The sequence below is a fragment of the Lontra canadensis genome, unplaced genomic scaffold (genome assembly GCF_010015895.1).
Source record: "Lontra canadensis isolate GAN:19392208 unplaced genomic scaffold, GSC_riverotter_1.0 scaffold8, whole genome shotgun sequence".
Classification (NCBI taxonomy): Eukaryota; Metazoa; Chordata; class Mammalia; order Carnivora; family Mustelidae; genus Lontra; species Lontra canadensis.
The window spans coordinates 1,449,067-1,458,572 of NW_022631002.1; the positions used below are offsets into that span (position 1 = coordinate 1,449,067).

Genomic DNA, 9,506 nt, shown 5'->3' on the forward strand with positions numbered 1-9,506 from the left:
CAACAGCCCCAGAGAATCCCCTGTAGGGGCTGCCCACGAGAGATTACCCTGAGGGTAGGGTGTCCTCGGATGGAAGCAGACACTGGGGTGATGCGGCCACCAGCGGGGGGATGCCGGGAGCCCCAGGGGCTGGAAGAGGCAGGAAGGAGCCTCCCCTGGTGCCTCCCGGGGTCTTGCCCACCTAACCTCAGCCTGCAGCTCACTCCCACCAAATCCCGCAGGCATGCTCCTCACACAGGGTTCGGTTTGTGCTGCTCCCAGCCCAGAGTCCTCAATGGCTCCCTACTGCCCTCGGGCCAACAGCTCATCTCCGAAGTGCATTACAGAGTCGTGTGTGGTCTCATCCCAGCTTACTCCCCGAGCTCCGTCTCTGCTACCTGCCCCTCTTGCCTTCCCTCCTCTGTTAATGTCACAGACGTGTCGTCTCTCCCATGGTGCGATTAGAGGGTGAGGCCCGGCACCGTGCCTACGGCACAGGGGCCGGGGAGGAAAGCGGAGGGCACTGGTTGGGCCGCAAGCCAGGCAGGTGCGTACAAGCTCCTCTTTTCTTCTCCATAAAATGTCAGTCGAACCTGAAACCAGCCTGTCGTGAGTCTATGGTATTCAAAATGTCTCAGGACACTTGGAAAAATACAGGCCCCGAACCGGGAAGGCTGTGGCTCGATACCGGATTAGCTATCATCATTTGGGCCCACGCATCGCTCCAAGGCCCACAGCCCACGCGAGTGCCTACTTCGCAGCACACGGGATCAGAGCGGGGAGACAGGCTGAGAGTAGGGGCGACAGTGGGGTGGGGTCGTGGCTGGAGACCACGTGTCACGGCCTGGTTGTTTCTTATTTCTGTGGCTTTTCCCATAGCAACAGGTGGCACAGGGAACCGTCCCTTCTGGGAGAGCATGTCCCCCGAGCCCAGCCCAGTGCCCCGCATACAGCAGGAGCACAATAAACGCATGGTGAGTAGACGTGCATACCCAGCGTTTCCAGAGATGGGCTCCTGAGCCGTGCGGGCCACACGCCCACAATCCCCGACATCCCCCCGAGAAGGGGCCCGGGTGGCGCCCTGAGACCCAGTGGGAGTGAACCACCGCAGGGAGCCGGGGCCGTCGCACTCCGGCTCGGCCGAGCGTGTCTTTCCAGCTCTTCTCTCGGGCTCTGGCTTGGGAAGCGCTGTCAGGTCCGTGCTGTCCTCAGAGGTGACAGCGGCAGAGTGGGGCTCCGGAGGGCCCAGCAAAGGTCAGCGCATGTTTCTCCTCGAGCCTCCTAAAGGTCGAAAAGGGACAACCACGCATGCAGGGCCCTCCTGCTGTTTACAACAAGCGTCTTCCCCTTGGCGGGGTCACTGTGCGCACAAGGCTGGGGAAGGAAGGTCTTCCTTTTCACATGGGACAGTTGGGCAACACTTGACCTCTGGGGTATCCATTCCCAAGCGTGTGTGCAGCGTGTCCCACGTGCTGAGGCTGCTGGTGCCTTAGGTCACGGGGTCGGCAGGAGGACCCCTGCCCCGGGGAGCTTGGGTCCACGTCGGTGCCTCCTAACTGATGCACATGGGAGCCCCTGGGGGGCGTTTGAGAGCAGACTCTCCTGTAGCAGGGCTGAGCAGGGTGAGGGTTTGCCTTTCCGGCAGGGTCCCGGGGCGCGTCAAGGCTGTGGGGCTGCGGCCCAGCAGGGCTGACGACCCCGGGGGCTTGCTGGAGATGAACGTTCCGGGGCCCCACCCAGGTCTCCTGAAGCAGGAGCTCGGGGAGAGCGGCCGGCAGATCCGGGTGTCGTGAACCCTCCCGCGGATCCCGATGCTCTAGCAAGCCTGAGCACTGCCCGGTCTAGACCGTGGTCCAGGAGCGGTCACTTCTGCCTCCCTCGCACATGACGACATCATTAAACAAGAACGGACTGTCCTGCTCAGTCAGTCGGAGCCTCAGAACCCTTCTCAACACAGCGGTCCAGCCCCTCTTCCCGCCCCCGGGACAACAGCTATCCCGGGTGTATGCCAGACAGACAGCAGTGACGGGAGGTACCAAGCGACACGGGAGTTCTGGGAGATGGGGGAGGTGTCCCAGCAGGGGTGACACGGGACCCGGGCACTGGGAAGATGGGCGGGAGCCCCCAGGGCAGGAAGGGGATGCGCTCAGGGCTGTGTTGACAGCAGGGTTTGCTTGGAAACAGGGACTGTGAATCAGCTAAGGGCAGACCAATTCCCAAACAGGATGGGGTCATGGAAGGAGGCCCGGGGAGCCTGGGAGCCAGAGGCCTGTGGGAGCGAGGCCGGCGCACACAGCGGAAGCCATAATCCCTGCAGGGGGTTCAGTGAGGGGGCGTCCCAGTGCACCCCTCCCCGCCACCGGTCTGCCAGGCCCCTCCCCGAGACCCTGCTGGCGAGAAAGGGCCAGGCAGGGGCACGGGAGGAGGAGGAGGAAGGATCCATCATGGGATTTGAGATCCTCCAAGATAAACACACAGAGAAACCGAAAAAGCGGAGGCCTCTCGTATTAGCCCTGGGGAAACAGAGCATTAAGCAGGGCATTTTAATAAAGCGTCTGTCTGGTTCTGATTTCACAGATGTAAGGAAACGCAGCGATCTGGCACTAAGTGGGACGACTTCAGGCTGTTCCTACAAACCACATTTGGGTTCTCTCAGCATTTCTGAGATTCGGTTTATGGAGACGTCTCCACGTCCAAGAACCCCTAAATAAACTCTGGGGGGACAGTGTTGTTGGGCCCTGGGTGGGCAACGCACTTCCACAGAGAGACCCCCCAGCGGAGGGAGGCGCGCCGCCCTTCGCCATCTGCAAGGGCGCAAGCCGGCCTCGCTCCGGTTCCAGTGGCGCTGCTCTGAGCAGACAGGGCTGCCTTCCTGCATTCAACGCGATCTGCATGGTTATCGGGAAGAACCTGGCTATTAATAGAACACATGTGCCTCTGCCCAGGCTCAGGGTATCCCAAGGCCATGGGCATGGAGGGTGCTACGGGGTTTCCAGGGACCCCAATAGGACGAGCCCTCCTGGAGGTCCGCTCCCCCTCCATGTGCTCAGGGCTCACCAGCCAGGAGAGCCGGACCCCTGGCGATCTCACGCACGGACCTGCAGGCCAGACACCCACGGCTCCTGCCTCTGGCCGGGGCACCTCCCACATCCCACCTCCCCCAGGATGGACTCCCTTCCCCCCACACCCCCACCCTGCCTTGCCCTGGGGGCTCTGTCCAGACTAGTGCCCTGAGACCATCTGTCTTGCGGCAGCGGCTCTGGGATTCATCCTGACTCTACGAGGGCTGCTTCCCGAGTCCTCTGGCTGGACACGCTCCCCAGCCCAGCCAGAGCCTGGGGCCAGAGCCCTCCCAGGGAGGCCTGTGTTTATTTTACTTTGCATACATTTTTCCAACACAAAGAGGCTCAAGCAGAGGCCTCTCTCTCGGGCCCTGGCTGGCACATTCCAGCAGCTGCGCAGCTGGGCTATCCTCTGCGAGGGGAAGTGGGACCCCTGCCACCCTTGGGGCAGGGGAGCCATGGCTGGCACTTGTATCTCAGAGCCGTCTTCTGACTCCTCACCCCAGCTGGTCTCCGGGAGAAAGGGTGACCGGCAGGCCCCAGCTGAAAGCTTCGTCAAGGGCCGCGGCCAAAATCAACGCTCCAGCACGTGCTGCGCGTCTGGCTCACCTTCCCCCAAACCCATCACGGGATGGCAGCCCACCGGGGGAGCCGGCCCAGATCCTCAGCCGCTGCCCTCACCCGGCAGTGTAGGAACAACTCGTTTCCGGAGGCTTCAGGCAAAGTGCAGGTCCTCCCGTTGCTGGCCGGCTTGTGAGGAGGGGGAAGGCCAACTTCGGAGACATCCGCAGGACCCCCTCAGGACCCTCTGAGAAAGCCAGTGTCCCGCCGGATAAAGACACCTTTGAATGTGGAGACCTGGGGTTGGGAGCTCATCCCAAAAGGAAGGTCACAGGCCAGCCCGCTCGGGCCCCCCTGGAGTCTAGAATACAATAACGAGTACACAGTAACGATAACGAGCACCACGCACCGTCGGTGGGTGAGGTCTCATCCTGGTCGCGGGTGTTTCCGCTGACCCACCCAGGCTGGTATGTGCGCGTGTGTGTGCACGTGTGTAAGACAGGGTGCAAGTGTTTTATGTGATTGTGTATGTTTGTATGCAAGTTCGTGAATGCACCTGTGTATGTGTGCATGCACCTGTGTGCACATGTACCTGCGTGTGCATGCATCTGTGTGCACCTGCGCGTGTGTGCATCTGCGTGTACATGCATGTGTGCGTGCATCTGTGTGCACCTGCGTGTGTGCGTGCATCTGTGTGCACCTGCGTGTGTGCGTGCATCCGCGTGTACATGCATGTGTGCGTGCATCTGTGCACCTGTGTGTGCATCTGTGTACATGCATGTGTGCGTGCATCTGTGTGCACATGCGTGTGTGTGCATCTGTGTGCACGTGTGCACCAGCACAAGCCCAGCTCAAGGCCGGCCGGAGGCAGGGGCCAGCAGGAGGCAGCGTCTCTTGAATAAACCGTCCGCAGCACAGGCTGAATTGACAAGAGCATGGGTCTGCGCCTCGGAGGTCTCAAGGGGCCCGGCTCCTCCCAGCACATTCCTGACGGAACAGCGATCCCCAGGTGGCAGGGCTCTCCTCCCGCAAGCTTCGGAGGTGGCTGCAGCCAGAGACAGAGGCTCCAGGGCCAGCAGCGCAGGCAGCACCGCCACTCCGTAGTGAGGGGAGAGAAAACAGACCCAGCGCCAGAAGCAGAGGAAACGGAGACCATGCGGCCAAGAAAAATGGCCTTCTTCTTTCCAGTCTCTTGCTAAAATAGCTTTCTCCTTGGCTGCGTGTTTGGGGACATGGCAGAAAGAGTACGTTCAGGGGCCGGTCTCCCCCACTTTCCGCAGAGTTTTCCAGCAGCAGGCAGGCGGCGGCACGGCTGCGAAGCAGTCCACGGCCCCGGCCCCTGGGAGACGTGAGGGCAGGGGCCCGCGGGGCCACGGAGCTGCCGGAGCAGCCAGGGAACCCGGACGGGGAGCGGCCTTCCGTCACACGGAGCCGTGCCTGCGACATAGCGGCAGCCCGGGCGCCATGCGGCATGCCCTCTGCTGGGTAGCACGGACTGCCCCAGGTGTCAGGGTCCCCCGGCATTTGCACCGGGGCCGGGGACCTACGTGCTGACCTGCCCCCTCCATCAGTGAGGGCTCCAAAGAGACACTGGCGAGCCGGAGGCCGCTCTTCCCGGTCATCCACACCCTGGGGGCCAATCGCCGTGCATCAGGCCCTGCAGCTTCTCCTACCCTGGCTGTCCCCGGCCTTCCCTTGTCACTGCATCTGGGACATGTGACAAGGCTGGCCTGCCTCCCATCACATTCCCCTGCAAGGGGCTCCCACAGGGGCTGTGGAGTGTCCCTCTCACTTCTACTCCTAGAGTGGTGGCCACGTAACATGGGCCACAGAATGTCTTTCTGCTCGATGTGTTGAGATCTGTTTTGTGGCCCAGAATACGGTCTGTGTTGCTGACTGTTGTGTCTGCTCGTGACAACATGTATTCTGTTGACGCAGGCAGGACTGTCCTGTGAGTGGCCGTGAGGTCCCTGTGCAGCTGGAGGACGGGGGTTTCCAGCGGCCTCCACTGCTGCCTTCCCGAGAGGGGCGAGCACACGGCCTGCGGCCACGTTGTCCCTCAGAGTGACACTTCCATTACGAGGCGCCCCCCCCACCGCCTCCCTGCTGATGCCCGTCTGGTGTCCGCGTCATGGGAGGTGTTTCCATGATGTTACCTGTCCTGCCCTCTTTTAATCCACAGAAGTTTTTATGTTTAAATGGGATGGGGTTTTTTTTTTAATGGCATAGACTGGGTTTATTTTTTTCCCGGCTCTTGCAATCTCTGTCTCTAGTCCTGGGTCCACAGAGGACAGGCGGGATGCTGACAAAAGCTAATGTCACAGGCCATGCCTTGGTGGCCAACAGAGGGTGAGTGCAAGACGGTGGCGCTCCGGGGCACAGTGGAGTCCTTGGGAAAGGACCGTGGGGTGTCGGGGCAGGTGTCCACGGGGCAGAGCCCCTTCATTCCAGCCCCTCGGGGTGCTTGTGACACGTGCCCAGCCCACACCCCACAGCCCCCCAGAGCCTCTTCTACCAGAACTCCCCCAAACCTTCCCGCCTGTCCTCCCTCTACAGGCAGGGGCTAGCCCTCACGCCTCCTGTTCACATCAGTGGCACGGGGGTGGGTGGCGGGCAGTCTCGGTGGCTTGGCCACGGAAGGAAGACTGGAAAGTCACAACACTCCCAGGAGAGCCTACAAATCCTCGCATCTGCCTGGGCCCATCACAGGCTGGGGAGCCCCCGGAAATCGAGGCCAGAAGACCACCAGGGGCAGCTCACACAGTGAGGGCCGGGTGTGGCCGCTTCGCTTCGTGGGGTGAGAAAGGCCCCCAGTCCCCACGCGGGGCCCTAGGACACTGGGCACCAGGACGGAGAGCTGACACCCACAGAACCGGTGTCCTGGTTCCAGCAGATTCACGTGGCAGGAAGAATGCGTGGGCTTGCCAGTGGGGAGTGGGGTTGGGGGGGAGAATGGGGGGACGCAGGAAACCCCACAAGTTCCTAAGCACTGGGCCCCTCCGCCCCTCAGTAAAGAGTGTGTTAATCTGTGCTGACGAACCCAGAGCTTCATTTCCGTGCTGGGAGCCAGGCACGCGGTGTATGTAGTTTGCAAACGAGTCCAGCTTTGCCCCCTCCCAGCTCCCCCTCCTCGGCTCCCCTGGCTCCCCCTTCCCGGCGCTCCCCCGACCGTCAGTGAGCAAAGGGACAAGTTCCTCCGGAAGTGTTTCTGCTCCAATAAAGCATTATCACCTGCCAGTCACTGGAGAAGCATCCGGGAGCCTCTCCTGAGCTCGGGGGTCCCTCCCGCCTTGGGAGAGCCCTGCGGCCCGGGCGCCGGAGCCGCACACGAGTAGGGGGGGCAGCCCTGGCCCGCGGAGGCTCTCAGGGTGGCTCGAGTGGCCGTCAGCTGGTCGTCTGCGGGTCACATGTGCGTTTCATGTAACGTCTGGTCTGGATTTAACCACCTTTTTTCAAAACTGCACTTTACCAAACTAACTTGTTACAAAAGCACTGAATACGCGGGATACTGGGCCGGTCACTGGAATCTTGATGGACGACGGGGCTGCTTCCGCCTGACGGTCACAGGACCACCCAGGACCACCCACCACACCGGCTGAGAAGCCCCCGAGGGACACGGACCCAGCGGGCAGGGGAAGACGCTGGCGGGACGAGTCCCTCTGGTGCTGAGCGCTGAGGCCGAGACCTCTCGGAGCAGGACCCGCTCTGCTCCTCCGCGGGACGGGCTCATGTGTCGTTTCTGCGCCGGCTCGGGGGCCGCAGCCTCCACTCCCCACGTTCTGCTGGGGGGACCCTGGGGGGCACCTCCAACCCTGATGGGAGGAAACGGGGTCCCCAGTCGGCTCCCTCGGTACGCTGGGTCCAATCCATCGCACTCTCCCCGCGACGCCTCGGGTCCTCCCGAGAGATGCCAGCGGCGGCCGTGCACGCAGGCATCTCCAAAGATAAGAGGCCCTGGGCGCAGCTTGTGGGGCCCGCAGACGACGTTCATGGGCTGAGCCTGACACACATCCCCGCAGCCCGGAAGCACTTTACAAGTCACAAGTGGGGCAAGGTGTCCGACGTGTCCCAGCCCCCGGGCACAGACCCACTCACTGCCCCGGCGTCGGGCAGGCAGCGGGGGCCCGGGAAGCGGGTGCAGCTTTAATGGGGAGCACAGCCTGCGCTCCTCCGATCCCGGCTCCTTCCTGATGAGCCACTTGTTCTCGGGGAAACCTCCCGACCTCTTTGAGATGAACCCCCTTGGGGTTGGGAAACACACTTCGTATGGTTTTCATTTCAGTGTATGGGGAACTGTTCCACGGCCCAGAACACGGTCCGTCTGGATAAAGGTTCCATGGGCCTCCTGCCGGGTGCTGGAATGTTCTGTGGACGCCGGCTGGGTTCGGACAGTCGACGACGTGACTCGAGTCTTCTGTGTCGTCGCGGACTCTGGTCTACTCGCTCTACCGCGGCGGGGAGGGGCTGCCGAGGGGGCTTCTGGGGCTGCCGCCAAACCTCGCGCAGCTGCTGCTCTGAAGGGGCTTCCAGATGCGAGTCGGGCCCTCGTCAGCTGGGCCTACGGAAGGCAGAGGATCCCGGGGCCGGCGCCCACCCGCCTCGGCCAGGGGTCCCTAAACACCGGCCAAGGCCCCAGGGAGAGAGGGACGTCTTCCTCCGGGCGGCAGCGCCGGCCACGCCATGTCCACATTCGTGCCGCCAGATGTGCTTCTCCGGCCACGCCACGGCCCGAGCCAACTCCCCGCCGCCTCGGTACCGCACCACACCGGCCGCGGCCCGCCGCCTGGCTGAGCCGCCACGGACAGGCTGCTGACGCCCCAGCGGCAACCGCGCACAGCTCCGCGCCCCCCCCGCGCGGGCGGCAAGGCCCGGACACGTCTGGAGCCGTTTGTAAGGACCCACGGAGCAGTTGCGTCTCGTAGACGAACTGACCCCATCCTGAGAACCGACTTCCTTAACCCGGGAAAAACACTTTGACATGAAACCCACGTCGGGCCCAATGTGGCCCCGCCAGCCTCGAACTGATTCACGTTGGGGGGACCTTTCCCAGCCACCCACGTCCCACCGGCGCAGGCCTTCCTGAGACGCCGCCCGTCCTGCAGGCGGTGCTCCGGGCTCCCCCGTCGGCCCGGCCCACCGTCGCTCTCAGCCTGGAGGCGTAGACGTCTACGCTGATGTCCTTACTAGTATGGGCGGCTGTGAACCCCTCCCCTGTGGTTTCTGTCTGTCTGTCTGTTCCTTGTTTTCTTCCTCCGAGCGTCACGGCTTCCTTGGACTCCTTGAGGGACTTGTTTGACGGATTCTCCTTGACCCCCGTCCTGGGGAGAGCTTATCAGCTCCTTCATATGTTATTTTTACGGGATGCTCTGAAGGCCACAGTTTCCGTGTGTGACTCACCACGCTGGCCTCCTCCTCATGTTACACCGTCGCACATGGCGATGAGGGCATCAAAGTCCCGTGCCCCTACCCCGTCCCCTGCGCTGTCATCAGAGATCTTACCTCACGTAGAGTATAAACGCCCAAAAGCCTTGTTGTTATTTTTGCCTTGAACAGTGAATTATCACTTCGAGAGACACAAAAATGAGAAAAGCGTGTTTTCCACATGCCGGAGCCATCCCCATGGTGCCCTCCATGGCTCTGTGTGGATCTAAATTTCCACCTGGACCCGGTCTGCTGCCGGAGGGGCCACGGACGAGGGATTCTACCAGGTTTTGTCTGTCTGAACCATCACCATTTTATCTCCCAATCCGAGCCACATCTTCACGGGGTCGGGAAATCCTTGCTGACCGTTTCCCCCACTTTGAGCAGATGACAGACCCTCCCCATGGCTTCCCGGGGGCACGGCTCTGGCTGGAGTCGGCTGTCCCTCGCAGCCCCGCTCTGTCCACAGCCCGCTGTCCCCCG

At 62.3% G+C, this 9,506-nt stretch overlaps 1 pseudogene; it reads left to right on the top strand.

Annotated features, from left to right (window-relative positions):
- Positions 1-950: 950 nt before the first annotated feature.
- LOC116865954 lies at positions 951-1,879 on the top strand (annotated as a pseudogene).
- The last annotated feature ends 7,627 nt before the right edge of the window (positions 1,880-9,506 follow it).